Source organism: Mugil cephalus, chromosome 8, assembly GCF_022458985.1.
Source record: "Mugil cephalus isolate CIBA_MC_2020 chromosome 8, CIBA_Mcephalus_1.1, whole genome shotgun sequence".
In the NCBI taxonomy this organism is placed as follows: domain Eukaryota; kingdom Metazoa; phylum Chordata; class Actinopteri; order Mugiliformes; family Mugilidae; genus Mugil; species Mugil cephalus.
Window position 1 is genome coordinate 6,193,532 of NC_061777.1, and position 20,113 is coordinate 6,213,644.

Here is a 20,113-nt window from a genome sequence, read left to right on the forward strand (position 1 = left end):
CTCGGGTCTGTAATAGTGCTCAGGGATACTTGTCGGACCGTGTGTATGTGGCTGCTGGTGGGGCCCTCGGTGTGGAAAACAGCAGTCATTAATTCCATCATTAACATTCCTTTGCGCTGCACAGAAGGCTTCTTTAATTAAATCAATGAACGGCGCTGCAACAATAGCCATAAGGCGTGCGTTTGTCTGTAGGATGTGCCTGCAGCCACGTCCGTCCAGGCGCAGAGTCACGAGTTTGTGGGGCATATTTTCACATTAAGCTCATGGAAGAAACAGCTCCTCCTCATCACAATGGTTCTGAGCACGGCTGCTTGTTTTCTCAGTGATTCTTTGTGAGGGGAGCGCTAAAGTATTTTTACACAGCCTGCATCTCTGGGACTGAGCTGATAGCAAGTGTGAGCTGTGTGTAGTATTCCACATGTAAACTGGTTTTACACAAAGAGTTCAGCAGTTCATTTGTAACAATAATCATTTGATTTCTATAGAACCATCTTTTAAGAGTCACTTTAGACAAAAACAAAAGACGTAGCCAATGATGCTATATCACATTCGTCACAAGTATAAAGTATAAATAAAATGTGCCATTGATAGGTAACACTTAAAGTACATACACTTTAGATACATGTGGGCACCCATAGCTACAGTGGCTTTTTTTTAGGTTCAGGCAGAGCTGAATGCTATATAATATTTTCTTAATGAAAATACACTTGTACACAAAGTCTGCATTAAAATAAATAAATAAATAAATGTGCTAGTTTGGTTTCAGAGAAATATAAGCTGGAACACAAATGGTAATCAGGTTGAATGTTAAACTGTCCATATACTTCCGACCATGTACTGCATTTGACAGTGGAATAAAAAGGAGGAAAGCTTAAACAAAAAAATAAAATAAATGGTGGTGGCGTAGACAGTAGGCTGAATATAAAGATGGACATCTTCACTTCCTCCCATTAGGTTTGGTTCTCTCGTGGGGAACTTGGCCAGTGATGAAGAAAAAAACAACTGTGACACCATACGAAACCTACGCACACAGCCAATGTGAGCCATTTATAGTTGTGCGCTCGGCAGTCTGGCTCGCTCTGTAGAAACACCACCCAAACGCTAGTCCTCCGAACCGTTTCAGTTAACCTTTATAGATCCAAAACATAAACAATCACCTCAACAACTGCGAAGATGGAGAGTAGTTACATTTCTGGGTAGGTGCTTGGGTCTGTGCAGGGTCTACGTAGGCTCTGCATGGTCGCCACTGTTCAGCTAAGAACTGTTTTTGTCTGGGCTAGTTAAAAACATACAACAATAACGTGACAGTATTTTGTATCCTGAGTCACTTGGTGCAGTTTAGTGCAGAGCAACTTAGTTTGAAACAGCCTAGAAAGTTTGAGCAGTACATCTCATAGTCTGCAACTATTCCAGTCACACAAGCTGTCATGATGTCACTTCCTGTTTTAAAGCCTCAAATAATAAAAATATCCTAAAACGATAACATGCAGCAATGACAGAAAGCATCTTTGGAAAAATGTATGTAATATTTTATAGAGTTTTTTTTAGTTTGACTCAAATCCCATTCACTAACAGTTAATAGTGGGGGAGGGGGTTTGTGACCTACACTGAAGCCAACCACCAGGGGGAGCTCTACAGGCTTCAGCTTCACTGTTGGAGAGCTGTCACATCATGCATCTTAATGTACAGGCTATGGCATAGACAAAAAAATAAAAAATAAAATACATTTTCAGGAGAAAATGTTCCTGAAGTGTGTCACTGAGATTTAATGCTTTAGAAATTTTAGTCCGTTGAAGGGAGAATTGTAAAAATGTTTATTTTGCAGTGCTTTGGCAAGTTGTGAAAGTTTGTTCATCCGCTCGTTTTTCCACTTAAAGATTTGCTTCTGCGTATTAATGTCTAAAATGTCTTGAGCTCATACCTTATATCCTTCACACATTTATCTTAGTTGCTTTTTATTTGAATTAATATTTGTGTTTGCATGTGGAAAGAGCCTGTTCGGGTGTTTGCACCCACTCGTTGCATTTACGTGTGCCTGTGCATGCTTGCAGACACGCATGCCTGCACATATGCCGTTGCATCTGTGTTTATAATATGTGCACGTGCGTTCTGATAGAGTGGCAAGAGCACGGAAGGATTTCCCCAGAGTCCCAGGTGCCAGAGTGTGCGCTCAGTGAAGGGTGAGGACCATCTGCCGGGGCTGGGTGAAATCAGTGCAACATGCAGGTGCTGAGGTATTTACCCCAGCACGCGAAGCAAAAAAAAAAAAAAGCGGGGGATGGGGAGGGTCGCGACCCACAGAGAGCGGGGTGTTTGGCCTAGAAAATTCAGACCTCATGGTCAAGTGAAGCCTGCATAATTTACAGGTCTGGCACACCTTGTTGGACCTTGAGCGACTGTGGTGCCAATTCCAAATACTCAATAACCCGTTCTTGAAATATATTCGGCATGTGCTGTTATAAACATTTTTGACAGTTGTAAAAAAAAAAAAGAAAAAAAAACACAACTTTTTTGATTCATACTGAAAAAATAAATAAATAACAATGGTATTTGTTAATATTTGTTAATGGCGTTGACCATTTGAAACCGCCGCTGCAGAATTCTAACGGTATTCAAGAGGTCTCCAGCTTATGATTCGGACAGATAGTTGCATGTAGCAGGGAAAGACCTAAATGCAAGTCACAAGAAACAAAAGAACCTAAATGAAACTATCTAAAAAGACCGGAAAAGACTGTGATAAGCAGGGAACTTCAGAAAAACAAGCGTTCAACAAAAGAAGCAAGAAATAAAGACAGAACAAGGCAAGAGCAAGGCACAGACTGAAACGGCCTAAAAGATGTGTGGATCAATACTGAAATATCGATACTACCGATATCAAGAATTTATTCTCTAAAATCGAAGTTATGATTTCAAATACACAACTTTTTTTAGGTTTACCAAACACATTAGGACATATTCACCAATATTCGCCAATGTATATCGTCGATACCAGCCTGAATTTTACTCGGTATCAGATCGGAAAGGAAATCGGTTGCATCACTAATAAAAAGAAAGGCAGGACTTCATACACACACACGAAGAACTAATCAGGAAACAAGACACAGGTGGAACTGATGAAGGAAGGAGTGTGTACACTAAAGACAGAAGGTGAGACGGGTTAGTGTAATCACGTTTCCCTTTACAATGAAACTTCGCTGCCTTCTTTGCCCAACAGTATAAAATCTTAGAAGTAGAATATAAATTAGATACATATAATAAAAAAAATGTAAATTAAGGCATTTATAAGGCAGTATATGAAAAAAAAATACAAACAAATACAACAAAAACAAATCAAACTAGATGACAATGCATCGTAGATAGAGGACAGAGGCTGTTCCACAAGTTTACTCCTGTTTTTTAAACATCTTAGTTCATATCCATTTGATCCACTTTAGCATTTTCCATGACTTCAGCTTAATTTCTGGCAGAAATTCATAAACATAAGACTGGTTTTGCTCTACCTTTAACACTGTTCTCGAGTAAACTTTAGGTCAACCCTGGACAGATTCACCCAATTTTGTTTCATATCTTACATTTTAGTTGTTTTTTCATATAAAGTCACTTGTTAAAAAATTCCTTTGTTATTATTTATATGCTTGATTTTGTTTTTTTCACGTGGTTTTTGAAATAAATAAAAACTAAACCTAAAGCCTGTAAATCCCACCGCCCGATTGAGATCATTCGTCAAACCTGAAGCTGCGCTATACATTTTTTGTCGCGTGCAGAGCGGCCGCACTCCGACGGTATGCCATCAATACATTTAACACATGCTCATAGCATAAACCAATTAATCCTCCTTCTATTATTTATGATCTGCCTCGGTAGCTGGGGGACGCCGAGATGTTGAAATACACACAGCTTAGAGCCATCCAGTCTGCCATACATAATTCTTTCTGATGAATTGTTGTACAGATGTTTGCATGTTCTGTCTGCAGGCTGCACTACACACACACATGCAACAAAAACCAAACCCTTTCACTGTAATCCTGCATGCCGGGAGGGCGGGTGGATAAAATTAAACAGATATGCTTATCTAAACTATTTATTAAAGAACCATATCCGAGATATAATCCTAATATGTTATCAAGAGCCAAGGGGATTTCGGACGTACGTGCATCGCAGAAATCCAGGTGTACCGGTTTGTAAATCGGGGGATTAGCAGAAAGGTTATTGTAATTTTTTAAATAACACAAAAGCAGATTTCATTATTAAAAGGCTGAACGGACCATCTGGGAGGAGAAAAAAAGTACTTTGGTTTCATCCACTGCGATGTGCTGTACCGTGCCCACATACACCAATTATTTTTATTGTTTTTCATCAACCTGGACCACCGGGTCAGTTTAAATGAAAAGCATTTGCAAAAGTATATCTGATCATGTACTTGACTTGTAGTATGAGGACACCACGGCCTCTGTGAATAGATTACCAGACTGCACTAGTTGGAGTTATATCAGAATCACATTATTCACCGTGTACTATGGTTTTACAGGTGGAGCGGGCGGCTTAGCCTGCACAAATGAGGATACACCAGCGCGAGCGTCGGGATAGGGACTGTGCTGTACCGTTTGTCTTGGTTTGAGTGGGATATGTTTGGCTTTTCCCTGGATTCTAACCGGTGTATCTATTGACCTGAAGGTGACGAAATTATACAAGTGGATGCTACACATAAACGCTCTGAAACATTGACACTGCGTGGACATTTCCAATGTATTTAGGTGAACAAAAAGCTTGACCGCGAAGGTTTGACGTGATTTAAGGTAACTACAGGTGAACCCCATGAGTACCAAACACGCCAAAAGTGACGCTCCTATAGACCGCTTCATGGCCTACATCACTGTGACATCACGGCATTAGCTGGAGGCAAAACAGAGGGAAGTTTCAGGCTAACACTGTCACTGTCAGCCGTGAAAATGACATCTCGCTGTATTTTTTGGGGCCAAAACCAAAAAAGCAAAAACATTGACTTGAAGTTTTGTCGCATACCAGCCACTGCCGGTCATAGAAGACTTTGGGTGAACGCAGTTAAAAGAATCAGATAAAATTAATATCTAATACATAATCATTTTCGGCCTGGATAACATTATGAGTTAGACTAAATTGTGACTGAAACTACATTAAGTTAATTATTATTTGGAGGATTCTTGATACATGCTAATGCTAATGCTAACCGCGAGCTAACTCAACATTAGTTGTATGTTTCAGGGGTGTCCAGGCAGAAGTTGCATTTACTACTTTACCCTCCACAGTGGTTCCACTTGCTTCTTGTAATATCTTTGTTGGAGAAGCTTCACTTGATAAAGACAGACCAGACTATGTCCTCATCTCTGTCATATCTTGGTCATATCGTCCATCAAGTGATGGAATGTAGTCCCATCCCAAACGCTTTAGGGACAACTAAAAAAAAAAAAAAAAACACGAAGAACAGCACAAGGTGTTCCTCTAATGAATATAAAAACATAAAACACTGTTATAAAACTTCTAATTCGTGGTCACAGATCCTTGTTGTAATAATCTGCAGCCGATGCACTTTTGTTTCTTGTGTATTTGTCTTCAGTTATTCCTGTTAAATGTTGTTATTTGAGGTCACCATTCATTTCTTAACGTAATTTATTCTAGTTATTATTTATTGAAGGTCAGTCTAATGCTTTTTTAAGCACCGTGAATCTGAAGTATATCCACTCGATAGTTTTCCATTTTCTGTCAAACCAGAAATGGTCTATCGAGGTCAGTCAATCCTGAACACGAACACGACATGAAATCTAATAACGGGCATCGCATGACCTCTCACATTGTCTCAATAGTAACACCCCCCCCCCAAAAAAAAAAAAAAGTTCATAGCAACAAAGAAAGTGCTGACAGGTACAGACTCGCCGTACTTCACTGCTGTGCTCATATTCGTCACAGGCTCCCTCTGCAGACTCATGTGACACCAGCCACCTCGTTTTTGAACTGCGCTTGCAGCTTTCTGTGACAGGTACGCCAGCCAGCATCAACATATCCAGCTACAACAGCCGCAGCTCACGGCCCGCAGGTTCATCCGTTCTGACTGATATTTTCTGTTTGTTGCCCGAGGGATTAAAGGCCCAATGAAACAAAGGCACAAACATAATGTTTTGTGCTGGAGCTGTTTCTATCTCGTGTCTTCCACCGAGACAATGCAGTGGCGAGGATATTTTTTTCTCTCCCCCCTGTTTTTTTTGCTGTCTTGTTTGTGTAGATCTTGATCAAAGTGATATTTCTCAAACAGACTGGAATTATTCTGTGTTTTATGTAAAAAAAGGAGTTAGTTGCTGCTTTAATTAATTGTACAATCACACGACTGTCACATTTTAAAGCAGAGATTAATCTTTCAGTTTGTTTATTATCCAACTTGCATTCAAATGAGGTATTTCCACATGTTTCTTTTAAGACAATGTGCAGTTTAAACCAGGGGTCTTCAACCTTTTTCAGACCAAGGACCCCCAAACTGATGCAGAGATATCTACTATCAACTATATGTGTTCTATATTAAACTCAGCCTCATGATTTCTATAAAAATACATTATTATCATCTTGCAAAAAATAATACACAGGTTCAAATATTAAAGTCATAATTTTAAGTTTAAACAGAGACCAAAATATCCAAAATATGCTGGATTCATGTTTAAGACCTATGTTTTAAACCATTTAACATTTGTTGGTCCATAATGTAAACAGGTAGTGCTTGAGTTAGCCAACATTTGCACTTTTAATATTAACATGTAGTTGAATAAATATTACACATAGAAATGTTGCTTACAAATATTTCTTACAAGTGCATTTGGTTTAACAGTGTAAGTCAGGAGCATGAGGTCTTGTCAGGTGGACACCAGGGGTCAGTGTGCTGCTCGAGGACACCTAGTCAGGGCTCATTGCCTCCACAGCTGATCGAGGCCCGTGACCTTCTGCTTACAGGACACACTCTTTAACAATCAGGCCCAAGCTGCCACCACGCAACACGGTCAGGTCCCCCAGACTGCTCATTTCGCCGCGGCAGCGCAGACTGCTGGTATTTACAGCTGATGAGCACGCTCAGCGGGGGGCTGTACGTTGATGTATGCGGAGAGTCACTGTCATGCTTTAGCGCTGGTAAATTTAGAGGCATCACGCAGTCGGGGCTCTCGCAACCTCGGTATTGTTTAGAGCGAGAAGGAGGTCGGTGCAGAAGGTCAGCGGCTCCGCACACAACACAATTAAAGGGAGGCACACTGTGGTGTGACTGACTGCCTATCAGTACGGCTTTTTCAGTAAGAGCGGGGAAGAGACAACCTTTTTACAATGTAGAATACAAAACGTTTTCCAGATGTTTTAGTGGCACTCTATTTGTAAATATGATAATAATAATCTCCATCTACACTATATTTCCAAAAGTATATGTATAGGCACACATATATACACTTTAAAAACAAAAAAAAAGAAAAAGGAAATATGTACATTCTTAATCCATAGAGTTTAATATGGCGTCGAGCCACCCTTTGCAGCTAGAACAGCTTCAGCTCTTCTGGGAAGGCTTCCCACAAGGTTTAGGAGTGTGTTTATGGGAATTTTTGACCATTATTCCAGATTTGTGAGATCAGACGCTGATGTTGGACGAGAAGGCCTGGCTCACAGTCTTTGCTCTAATTCATCCCAAAGGTGTTCTCATCATGTTGAGGTCAGGGCTCTGTGCAGGTCAGTCAAGTTCTTCCACACCAAACTCCCTCATCCATGTCTTTATGGACCTTGCTTTGTGCACTGGTGTAGAGTCACGTTGGAACGAGAAGGGGTTCATCCCCAAACTGTTCCCACAAAGTTTGGGAGCGTGGAATTTTTCACTGGAACTCAGACAAGTACCGTTCCCCTGGTAACCACCAAACCCAGACTGGTCCATCGGATTGCCAGAGGGAGGATCGTCACTCCAAAGAATGTTTCTACCACTGCATTTGACACGTTGCACTGCACTTCGTGATGTTTAGTTTGGATGCAGCTGCTGGTCCATGAAAACCCATTCCATGAAGCTCTCTGTGCACTGTCCTTGAGCTATTCTGAAGGCCACATGAAGTTTCGAGGCCTCTAACTGTGGTATATTCAGTATTGAGAAAATTTCATGACTGGATTTGTTGCACAGGTGGCATCCCACCACAGTACCACGCTGTAATTAACTGACTTCCTGAGAGCGACCCATTCGTTCACATATGCTTGAAGAACCAGTCTGCACACCTAAGGGCTTGGTTTTACACACCTTCAGTTATTTGGATCAGTGAGTGAATACGTTTGGCCATATAGCGTGTCATAAGGCCTGTCCAAATTCACAAACAAACTACAAAGAAAGTCACGTCAAAAGGAACTATGAGAAGCTTCAGAACTGAGGGCTGAAGAGTTTCACCGAACAACATTACGAGTGAAAGGAATAAATTATCACCAGAACAAATGTCTACTGTCTTCCTCTGTGGGTGTATGTGTTTATGTTCACGTGTACGTCTGTTCTGAGTCTGACAGTTGGTGAGAGGACAGTTTTACACTTTTACATGTTGTTTTGAATCCGTCTACTCGTCCCCGTGGCTTCTTCTTTCTTTTCTTTTTTTTAATTAACATATTATAGTATTTATGTTACTGCTCAAATGTACTGAAACACTACACAGTGGCATTTTACTGAAGTATCTCATTCAGATATTTTTGTTAACTCATCATTTTTGATTTTGCAGTTTGTGATTCAGGTCATTTCAGTGCACAAAATACACCGATCAGCCACAACATTAAAACCACTGACAGGAGAAGTAAGTAGCGATAACTGTCTTGTAACAATAGTGTTCTGCTGGGAATCTTTTGGACCTGGCATATTATATTATATAAGGAAGGTGCTCATAATGTTATGGCTGATCGGTGTAAATAGAACAGTGTAAGTTCACACTGTGTGGTGCAAACTGATGCAAAGATACATCTGCACAAGTTTACGGATTTTTCCTGTTGTTTCTTTTTCACCTCATATAATATCTTTCTTCTACTGATCTCTCTGTCTAAAATCTCCAGAATTAAACGATCACAGAGTCAAATATTGTTAACATAAACAGACATGACACACATACAATGTGCTGGATCCAGACTAATCTTGCTGTGATTCACTTTTAAGGATTGTGAGCAAAACACAAATTCTTCATAAGACTGATTAATACCATTTTTTTTCTTCTTGTCTGTCCCTCTTTAGGCTCTCTTCCTTGCTCTTCACAGATCACTAGCAGTCCTCCAGCTCCAGCCCCCATACTGATGATGTAATTATTTCCCAGCGGCACCTGGGAGCCTCGGCCACCGTTCGGAGGCATCGCTCACAGCCAAGTATGCAGATGTTTCTAATTGCTTTCCATTACCAAGAATAACAGCTGTTTATATCTATCAGCAAATAATTCACAAGAGTTCCAGACTGTTAGGATAACATATCCCACCTGGTCATCATCACCAGTTGTCAACAGCCGAGTGTCGCGCTTGCCAGGCCTCTTGTTTACCGAATCCCCAGATAAGCACGGGTTCAGAGTCACCTTCAGTCATCTCGCTCTGCACCCCCAGGATTATCTTATCGTTATCATTCCACACACTGAAGGAAAGTCACATGTCGGCCTCACAGTGCCTTCTTACTGGATATCAGTAGCACGAGGGTTTCACATTTTACCCATGATTTATTATTGAAAGCCATCATGTTACAGTGATGTTGCTGAGCTTCTTTCTTTAATTCTCATTTTAGTTTCACAACACATTTACATACACATGTTATATTATGCCTGATTGGCGTGTGCAGTATGTATGCAATTCATCACTTTAGTCAACCATGCACCCAACCACATTACTCAACCTTCTCAACCATCGATAGATATACTTTAGAAGTAAGTTGTATTAATAATCCAGGGCTATATGGATTCACCCAATGTCCCATCATGATGTTACTACATTTGTTTGGTTTTCAGTTTCTAGGGTTAGAATTCTTGCAGCTGCCATTTTATTCATGAGTTCATTTTATTCAGTTCATGAGTGTTCGCAGGATTCCCAAGATTTTCCCAAGGAACAAAAGCCCTTAACTTAAAACTAGGGGTGGGAAAAAATATCGATATAGTAATAAATCGCGATGCTTTTTCTTCCGATACAACATCAATTTTGAATGTCTTAATATCGAATTTAAAAGAAAAAGTCATGTTTTGGGCCAATCATGAACGACTTCCGCACCTCCGCTCCACAAGGTGTTGCTGTAGCGCCACCTTGCTGCATGGAGTTTTCCTGCAGTGGTGAGTGAGGCAGTGGAAGAAGTGGACTGGCAAGTAGCAGATAGAGAGCATGGCGGTGGCCATCAAAATTTAAAGCTGACATTTGGAGGCACTTTGGCTTTCAAATGGAAGAAGGAACTAATAAGCTGAACAAAGAGTACGCAGCTTGAAAACTGCAATAAACTGCAAATGGATCATTTGAATTAATAGTTTTTTGATTTAATTTGTTCAGTGAATTATCACTGTCATCTGAGGTGCATATATACAAAAGCATTTAAAATTTCTCAGTGAACTATGTAGAATATTGCAATATATCATAATATTGCAATAATGTATCGTATCGTGACTCAAGTATCGTGATACGTATCGTATCGTGAAGTCCTTGCCAATAACCACCCCTACAAAAAGAGAGTATTTAAACATATTCATATCCGAGTGTCACAGATGATTACAGTAAAGGTAACATGCTGACTAGACTGAACACCATAGCCTTTCCCACAAATGAAGTCTGCCTTTCAAGAGCCATTCCTGTTGCCCGGTATTGCAGTATTGTGTGTGTGCTCTGTCTGACATGCTGGCTGTTGGGAATGAGCCATCTGAATGGGAGTGACTGCCAACAAGAGCAGAATGTCATTATGAGTGGAGGCTGCTGCGGGCCTGCCACCATCATAGGGAATTCATCACCACAAGTGATGATGATAATGGACTTTGCTGCAAATGACTTTGGATGAGCAGTGTTTTTGGCAAGCAGTGCAGGGTCTGACTGGGTTTTTTCCCCTCCTTATCTCAGAAACAGAAAAAAGAAGGCATTTGGAAATCCAGCTGGGATATGGGAATGATGCTGATGCTGATTTAGGCCGTGGATGTCTTATTGTCAGTGTTTTCTTGTCAGCGAGAAACTGAATTGTCTACGTTTAGTTGCTTATCCACTGCAGTGTTCAGTGATTACAGACTATTTTCCTGACCTTAACCACGCGAGCCAGTCATTCGTAAACATTTTCTACTTGGCCTAATGACATTTCCAACAACATTACAAGCGCTGATTTTCTAGCATTTAATAAATCACTCTCCATAATTGGCTATTTCCACCATATCCGCTACTGTGAGAGCCCTGGGATTCAAAAAATAATTGTCCAACTTTGCCAAAGTGCTCAAAGCAAAACTCATCAAGTGGTAAATTTAACCTCCTAGTATCGCCTCCACAGGAGAACGTAGCTGTTTGGGAGGTGGAAAAACTCTGACGACTCCATTATGATCTACAGAAAAGGAAATATAACGAGGCCGCGGCTCATTATAAAAAGTGACAAACAACAGTTAGTTGGGATCAGGGAGGTTTTGTCACAATTCTTTGACAGAATCCCTTTCTGTGAATATGAAATGCCTCATTAAAGCGGCACACTTGAAAGCTTGCTCAATTCCGTGTGAGATCAAAATGCAGGTTGCCATCAGGAGAGTGGACATTTCATGTGCAAATTAAATAGAAAGCAAAGCAGCTCGGCGGTAGACTGTTGACCACATAATTAGCAGTTTAGACCTCGTTTTTTTCATAAATGCAACATTCTGTCATGCATATTTAAAAATGCGCCCCGCTCTGCCATTTTAATTGGTTAAAGAGTTTCAACTGACAACAGAGAGGAGAGGGTGGCGGGCCTTTTTTTTCATTTTTTTGGCGACACTCTGGACTCGCCTGAAAGAGCCGTCAGTCTGTCTGTCATGCAAAGCATCTTTCAGGGTTTGTTTACCAGGCATGCAGCGGAGAGCGAGTACTCTCTGGCTGCTAATGTGACAGTTGCACTCTGGCTTTCAGTTCAGTGGACATGTTGTTTTGGAGAGAAAGCAGGAGGATGGTACCCAACTTATCTGATTACCGATGATGTACATCACACATCCCTGACCGACTCTGCAGTGTGAAGCAGCCGAGCGAGGAAAGAAAGGATGTTGGAGATCTGTAAACAAGGCTTGACTGACGTGGCGGCAGACGGTTTGTGAGGCTCAGCTGAAGAGCCGTGTCACAAGCACGGCGCGGGTCTGAAGGAGATCGGAGTAAAGGCGGCCACGCAACAAGACACTGTGGATTAAATTCGGGGCTTATACATATGACACCTGATGATGAGCTCTGTGGCACGGTTCTGACTTCTCTCTTGTGTTATTGGTATTAATTGTGGTGCAATTTTGAGAATGGCCTCCATTGTAATGCACATTTAGTACTTGCAGTGCTGACAAAGGAAATATTATATCTTAAAATTGTGGAGTTTCACACCGCTAAATCGGAAAATCTGGCACACTGACAATGATTGCAAGGCAATTTGTGATTGTTGGCCATATTATGCTAAAACCAGCCTCCGCTCTTTTCTTCCTCCTCCACCCGGTCTCTGCGAGGCCAGAGATGAACATTAGCATCAGTGACACTTTGGTGGGCTTCTCTGTGCACTTTCTTGGCCTCTTTGACTTCCACCAAACCTGAGACTATGGACCTGGCTTAGGTCACTGATATGTTGAAATGGAGAAAGGGCTTTTCATAACCTGTTGACCCAAAGTTAAGGCGACCTTCCCCCAAATGACAATCTTCTCTACTTATGTATTTGATCTGCACATGTAAATGTGCTGAGCAGTTGCAGCTGTTCTGGTGCAGTGACTGTATGATACAGTACAAGATGATTCCTTATGTCCTTGTATATTATAAGGGGGTTTTCTGAAACCAAAACTCAACTGTCAACTGTCACACATTGTGTTCTCATATCACTTAACATACCGTCATCTCTCTACACCTCTTCTACTGTAATTCTTTCATCCGTGGGTAACTCGTAATTCTTTCGGCATCATGTTCTCTTATTTTTAAATAATGCCACGGGCGCTGTGCTAGCTGTAACCAGCCGTAATCTCAATTTGCAATGCATATGTTTCGGAAAAGAGCCCCACATTTAGTACACAACCTCCCCCCCATCCGCCCACCCACCCACCCATGAGCACTGAGGCAGCGACTGCTGTAGCAGTGGTCCATTAATATGCATAGCTTTGCTAAAAGCTCCAAAGTGACCTACATGACAAGGTTCAGTATACACTCCAACTGTGTGCTACACTTGTGGGACTTAACTGCCTGTGTTACCTTAATTAGTGTCTTCTTGCCATGGGCGGCTTTTTTCTGGAGAGGCTGTTGAACTTACCACACACTTGTATGCTGGGGTCAGCGCAGGTCGCCCGGGTCGCTCTGAATACGTGTTCCTTGACAGCTTGGGGACCTCTCCACAACCAGCAAAATGGCTGCCATTAGCCTATGGAGGACGACCGCTAACATCCCCATTAGATGCACTTTAAACTCCTGTAGAGTGTCCCGGCTCTCCGATGATGATACTCAAACTCTTCCAGGTAATCCCAGAGGCACTCCGCCGACAGGATGTATCAATTAACAGATTTGTTTGCTTTCCTCTCATGCCACCTCATTTGCATAGCAGCCGGCTAACGTAGCGCTCAGCTTCAAGAGCACCATTGACGTTGTGTTTTTGTGTTTTTTTTCTTAGTATCGAGTATCAGAGGAGACAAAAGCTGAGAAATTACCATGGATATTACAACTCAGCTGCTCTGCTGATCCAAACGTATCCAACAGAAGTGCTTCAGAGCACAGAAAGTTACAAGATGTTAGCAACGACTCCAGGGCAAAGCATTGTTGACACTCATTCCTGTTCAGTTTTTGTCAAAGGGGAACTTAGCATTTCCAATGCTAAAGGACAGCTGTTGCTGGCAGGCCTCTTTCTCACTGTTTAGGGCGGTAATCTGTCAGGGCGGTATCATAGCCAATGTGCTGTACCCCTAGGTGGAAGCAGGGAAATGTGGCTCGGGGGCTCTGTGCATAGCAATGAGGCCAGACAGATGTAAAAATCCACTGTAGTTTTACAGCCTCAGTGCTCTGTGTGTGCTTGCCTGGATCCTCAAACATCAACCTTTTGAACACATCCATTCCCATGATGCAACACTGTTGCAAGGGCACATTTATGCTGCATGAGTGGAGGCCTTCAGCGTGATCCAGAAACTTTTTGGCATCACTGGTTAACATTTGTGGAAACAACACATCACAACACATCAGTTCGGGTCACGGTGAAAACAAGACACAGCTAAACTGAGTTTCAGAGTTTTTCCTTTTTTCCAGGGAAAAGACATTTTAAAGATCTTAAGTTGTCAAAAAGCACAAACAAGGGAAAGGCAGTTTTACAAGTTGAGTTTAATTTGAGTATTCCTTTTTGGTGCTGGTGTGCATCTCCTTCAGATAATCACAAACTTTGTGCCCACTTTGTCCACAGTGAGTTCATGAGAAATTGAACCAGACAGGAAATGTACTGGAAACACATCTGAGTTTACTTTAGCAGAAATTCTTGGGAAGATTATACATTTTTGTTTATTTGAGTGACCTTTTCCTCCATAAATCTATGAGGCTCCACCTACTTGGGCTCTTGTAGTTTAGTTTCCTAAAAAAAAAAGACCTTGGGACTCTGTTCCACATTCTTTAAGTGAGTTTGCAACCAAGTGTAGCGTTTCGAAAACAAACATTAAACCTTTGCAAATGCAAGATAACATCACCTCCTACCCAAACTCTAAAACTTTGAGCACTTGGTGCTCGAGTAGGAAGTTCAGTCATAAATTGAAAGAAAAAGAAGCCACCGAGGCAGACGGTCCAGCAAGCTGAAGGTCAGTAACTCACTGAAAGTGACGCAGAAGAATATGGAAAGGATGAGGCCTTTGGGAATTATCTAAAATGGCAAAGAAAGCTGTAAATGACTAAACTGCAATACACCGATCTGCCACAACATTATGACTACTGACAAGAGAAGCCAATGGCATCTTTTGCTGGGAAACGTTTGGACCTGGCATTCATTCGTGTGGATGTAGCACCCACCCAGACCAGACCAGACACCCCCACCCCACAGCAATGACACTCCTTGAATACAGCAGCCATCCCCAGCAGGATGCAGCCTGACACAGACACACACACACAAAAACAATGTAGGAACAAAACTTGACTCACTAGATCCCAAACTGATCAAGTATCTGTGGGATGATCCACAGAGACCCTTCCTCTCAGACCCCCATAGGACCCAAAGGCCCTCCCACTAACAGCATCCTGTTTCCAGACACCATGGGACACCCTCAGAAGACCTGTGTCTATTCTATGATGAGTCACAACTGTTTTGGAGGCTCAAGGGTGACCTACACAATATTAGGAAGGTGGTCCTAATGTTATGGCCTAACTGGTGTATATTAACTTCCATCCGTCTCGAGCATTTCTAAGCAAACTCATGAACTTGGTTATAAAAGATTATGAAAATTTCGAGGAGAGGGATGTTCATCTGGACATGTCTCGTCAACGCGGCAAATACGACCCTATTTGAAGGCAGCAATAGACTTTTTTTCACCGTTGACACTTTGACTTGAGTATTAATGATGTTGACGTTCATACAGGTGTGAGTTCTTGCCTTTGTGCATTTGGGTTTACTGTCGTGGAAAACGCCTGTGACAGGACAAAAATGGCGGCAGTGAAACCGTTTAATTGTAGATGTGATTATTTAGGCTTCTCAAAAATACAGCCGTCTTCTACAGTCAGAGATGATTAGCAGAAGGAAAGACACACACACACACACACACACACACACACACACACATTGACAATCCCTTAGATAATTATCTGTACCACTTGCATACTGTTTCCCTGATTAGGTGTCAAAGTTCAGTAGCTGATAATGATTGTCACCACACATCATTTCCCGGCTCTACAATTTGTGGTTAGTTGGGAATCAGCACACTCAGGCCCTGTAGATTTAGAAATGTCAATCACAATGAACGAGCCGAGGGAAAGCGAGCGAAATGTAAACACGGAGAGAGTTTTTTCTTTTTTTTTTATCAGCACCACACATGAAGACTCGAGGTGAAATTAGTCAGGAAAAGACGCTGTAAATATGGAGTCTACCCTCCTGCTTAATTTAGCTAAATATGCTAAGGTCTTCTTAATTATAACCGCAGCAATTTTCATCACGGCTGGTGCTGCTGCTAGTTTAACTACCAGACACAGAATTTACAACTTATTTCACTATACTGATGTTTACAATAATATATTTTTCCAACTGGGCAGTTCTTACTAGTGATTAGTCATTAATATTAGTTAATATCACTTCCAGTTTTGTCTTGAACAGAAGAAGTAATTAAAGAGCATGCATTTCCTTTTTTAAAAACAAAGCAAAAATCCACTATAACACAAAGATGTACTTGTAGTTTTTTTTTTTTTGTATCATAGACAGTATAAAGATGAATTGCGGAGCTGCTCCTCTAAAGTGAAGCCAAAGCAAGTAGAGCTCCCCCTGGTGTTTGACTGTAGTATAGGTAATAAGCTCCACCGCCTCCATGTTAGTGGATGGGACTTGGGCCAAACTAAAGCACTAAAATATTTGTCAGTGTTTGTTCCAAGGATGGTTTCCGTCATTTTATGCACTTAATATAAAGCTGATGCATGTTCAAGTGTCAATTTTTTTGTTTCGTTTTTTTCTTACTTATTTGATGCTAAACGGTATATGACAAAATGGCGACCACCAGTACAGTAGATAATCCAACATCCAATCCAACTTGTGAAGGATCAGCGTGGCTCCACTTTCAGACCGTACTGCTAAAACTCTGGCTCCAAACTTGCAAGATGGTGCTGCCAATGTTTGGTCTGGGACCCAAAAGAATACACGTTTAACAGAATAAAAGATGTGTGTTGCCACTTTTTAGGTTTGACTTCCTCTTAAGATAATTGCCCAAATCATTTTTCTTTTCTTTTTTCAGAAAACACAAAAAATTAACCAAATATTGAATATATGACATTCAGTATATATTATTGAAAATAACTTTGTCAAAAAAAGTGACTTAGGCCATTATTTTAGGAAGGTGACAGTCACTATCGAGACCCTAAAATGGGAAAAAAAGATAAGAGAGCAAAACATTAAAAAAAACCTTCTGACAACATATATACAACAATATTTTACTACCAAATATGTTCAAGTGGAAAAGTAATTCATCATTATTCACTTTTTTTTTAAATGTAGGACATAACCACAAAAAACAAATAAAATAAGGAATAAGACGTAGAATGAGATTTGTTTGATCCATTGTGGTCATGTTGGGGGAAGTGACAGATAGATTCCACATTCTGTAAATAAATCACTTGTTTATTCATGCAGTTTTGGTCTGTAAGACAGGCTAAACTTAAAGAAAACTAAAAGAAAAACTGATAAAAAAAAACTCTCAATGCAGTCAGTTTCCTATGAGTGGTCTGAGAGTGAAAATGTATCATTCAGCCAGTCGTTTTCAACATGTGATGTAGTTAATTTGTTCTTGACATAAGACCGCCCAGAGCCCTGTACCCACAGGTCTTCAGACTCCTCCCTCCCTCTCCTTCCTCTGTACAGGTAGCGACGACGCTAGCGAAGCCACGTTTTATTAGAGGGACAATGGGATACACATGAAGGGAAATGAAGCAGCCCTGTAAGCTGCTCTGTGATTGGCTCTGAAGGTTCACAGGCATCTTTACACTCATGGAGAAAATCACAAGCATCCAATGACCCCTTTAAATAAAGCTTTGAGTGAGACGTCAAAAGTACAAAAACAATTGTCTGAACAAAATCCAGTAGAAAACTGGATAAAATAGCACAGTGTTGGGGTTCTATTTATTTAAAGAACCTTAAGGTGCATGTTGAGTCTCTCTGGATCTTGGCTGAGTCCCCAATGAATTCTTAGTTTTTCTGGTGTAAGTCACACATAGTGTGTTTTCAAGCCTCTTATCAACACTTCAGATTAGCAGGCCTGCAGTTCACACATTTTAGTTCTTGGCCTGTTAGGATCCTCGGAAACATGGTCCTTTGGACATGTCACACTGCCAACAGATGGTGAGAGCATCTTTAGGCTTAGCGGATGGAGAAACGACAGCAGAGCAGAGCTGAGCGATTTCGCTTAAAGAGCCCCAACCCCGCCGACAGAAAACTCCTCAAGACGGTGACGGGAAATGTACGATCCCCCCGAGGCATAATTAATGTCTGTTTTTAAACTTTCACGGGACCACTCAGGGATGTCCGTAACTAAAGGAAGACTCTGAAGGGAGACTAAAGATAGGCTTTGCCACAGGGTCAATGCAGAGCTCAGCTCAGGGGTTCAGTGATGAAGAAGGTGCTTCATGGTTTTTAAATCACACTCACTCTTGTTTGAGCTTATTCAGATAAAAACTTCTCGAAAAATCATCTCTTCTGTTCATTTAGGTACAATGTACTGTTCATTTTTTAGAAATGGAGATTCTAGTGTTACATCTATTATTCATCATAATGCAAATATCTTAAAGTAGATTGAAGTTTAGGGGTCACAAGCCGTCCAATTCAATCTCATGCAGACCCGGACCAGTGACATATTAACATTTAAAATCCTAGAAATAATGGCAGCTCCAAATATTTCCCTTTTTTACCCTAAAAATAGCACATATTAAAAAAAAAATCTAACTTTTTTTGTTTTTGTTGTGATGGCATCGCATTTTTTTTTTTCCGTAAAAAAGAAACACAAGAATTGGATTATTTTCAATAATCTAAATGCAAAGTGGATTTTTCTTGGGGGATTATTAGAGCCTTGTCAATGATTAATAGCAACATTGATTTTGATGTGTTTTTATTTTTTTGTAGTGACAATTCAAAAAGGCACTCCCATCAAAACCCATTGAAGCTCCATTGAAGCTCATTCTCTCTGTCTTTCAATTAACAGGATAAAAGGTAAAGTTCAATTACATGCACACATGCATGCAAACACACACACTCACACAGACACCCAGGTCAAAGCAGAGGTCACTATAACAACGTCCTTTCGTTCATTCATAACAAACTTGGGAGCTGCACATCACAGTAGGGCAACAGTAAGATTTTAGTTTTAGTAAACAAACATTTCAAACATTTTTTTCCTTTCTACATTTTATGTGTCTAAATGTCTTACGGAAAAAAAGTGCAATTCTGACAGAACTGTCTGTTTAGTTGCATGTTTTGTGTTCTGTTGAGAACCTAGTGCACATAGAGTAAATTGTCACTATAATCCCAGATATATTTAACTTCCTTGCTTGCTCAGGTTCGTTTTTTTTCCCAAACTAGTCCAGGTTTATTTCCAGTTAAGACTCACCCAAACACGAGCACATCTTTTAGTCACGGCGACTCGCGACGCGTCTAATGAGACATCAGGATGACGTATTTTGTTGTTTCCCGCAACCAGATGGATGTAGGCTGTGATTAAAACCAATTAACTCTTCCCCCAGATCTAAATAACTTTTGTGTCATTAACGCACATATTTTACACCTCATTAGAGGCACGGCGATTGGAGGTTGAAAAAAGGCAGGAAAAAGAGGAGTCATTTGCATTTTAGATTCACAATATGCTCAGGACGGGGGAGAGAAGACGCGCATGTAGGGAGGAGAAAGAAGGCGAGACGAAGGGGAAAGTGGTTTAAATCACTCCAGGCCACATCTGTGCGAGCTGAACGAGTTTCAGGGGGTGACTTCTTCTAATTAACTGGAAGCTTTTTCTTTTTTTTTTTTTTTAAGCGTTGTTGTGTTATGAATGGCCATCGCAATAACCACCTCCCCCTCCCCCAACCAACACAGACACACATATATGCACCTCCCCCACCCCCGCCCCCCCCCCCCCCCTCAAACCCCTCTTCCTGCGCCGAAATGTGCATCGTGGGGTGAAACGGGCAAGATGTTAACTAATTTTATTTTTAATCTTCCCTTTTTGCCGCCGAGCGTGTCGTTCGGGCATTGCGTCTTCTGAAATTTCCTCGC

General features: G+C 41.1%; 1 long non-coding RNA gene across 1 annotated transcript in view; it reads left to right on the forward strand.

The window, feature by feature from the left end:
- Positions 1 to 19,057, forward strand: part of LOC125012368 — a 48,002-nt gene extending 28,945 nt beyond the window's left edge. Inside the window, exons 2-3 of the long non-coding RNA XR_007113273.1 lie at positions 9,242 to 9,369; positions 18,971 to 19,057. This is a non-coding gene — a long non-coding RNA (uncharacterized LOC125012368). The remainder of the gene's footprint in view (positions 1 to 9,241; positions 9,370 to 18,970) is intronic.
- The last annotated feature ends 1,056 nt before the right edge of the window (positions 19,058 to 20,113 follow it).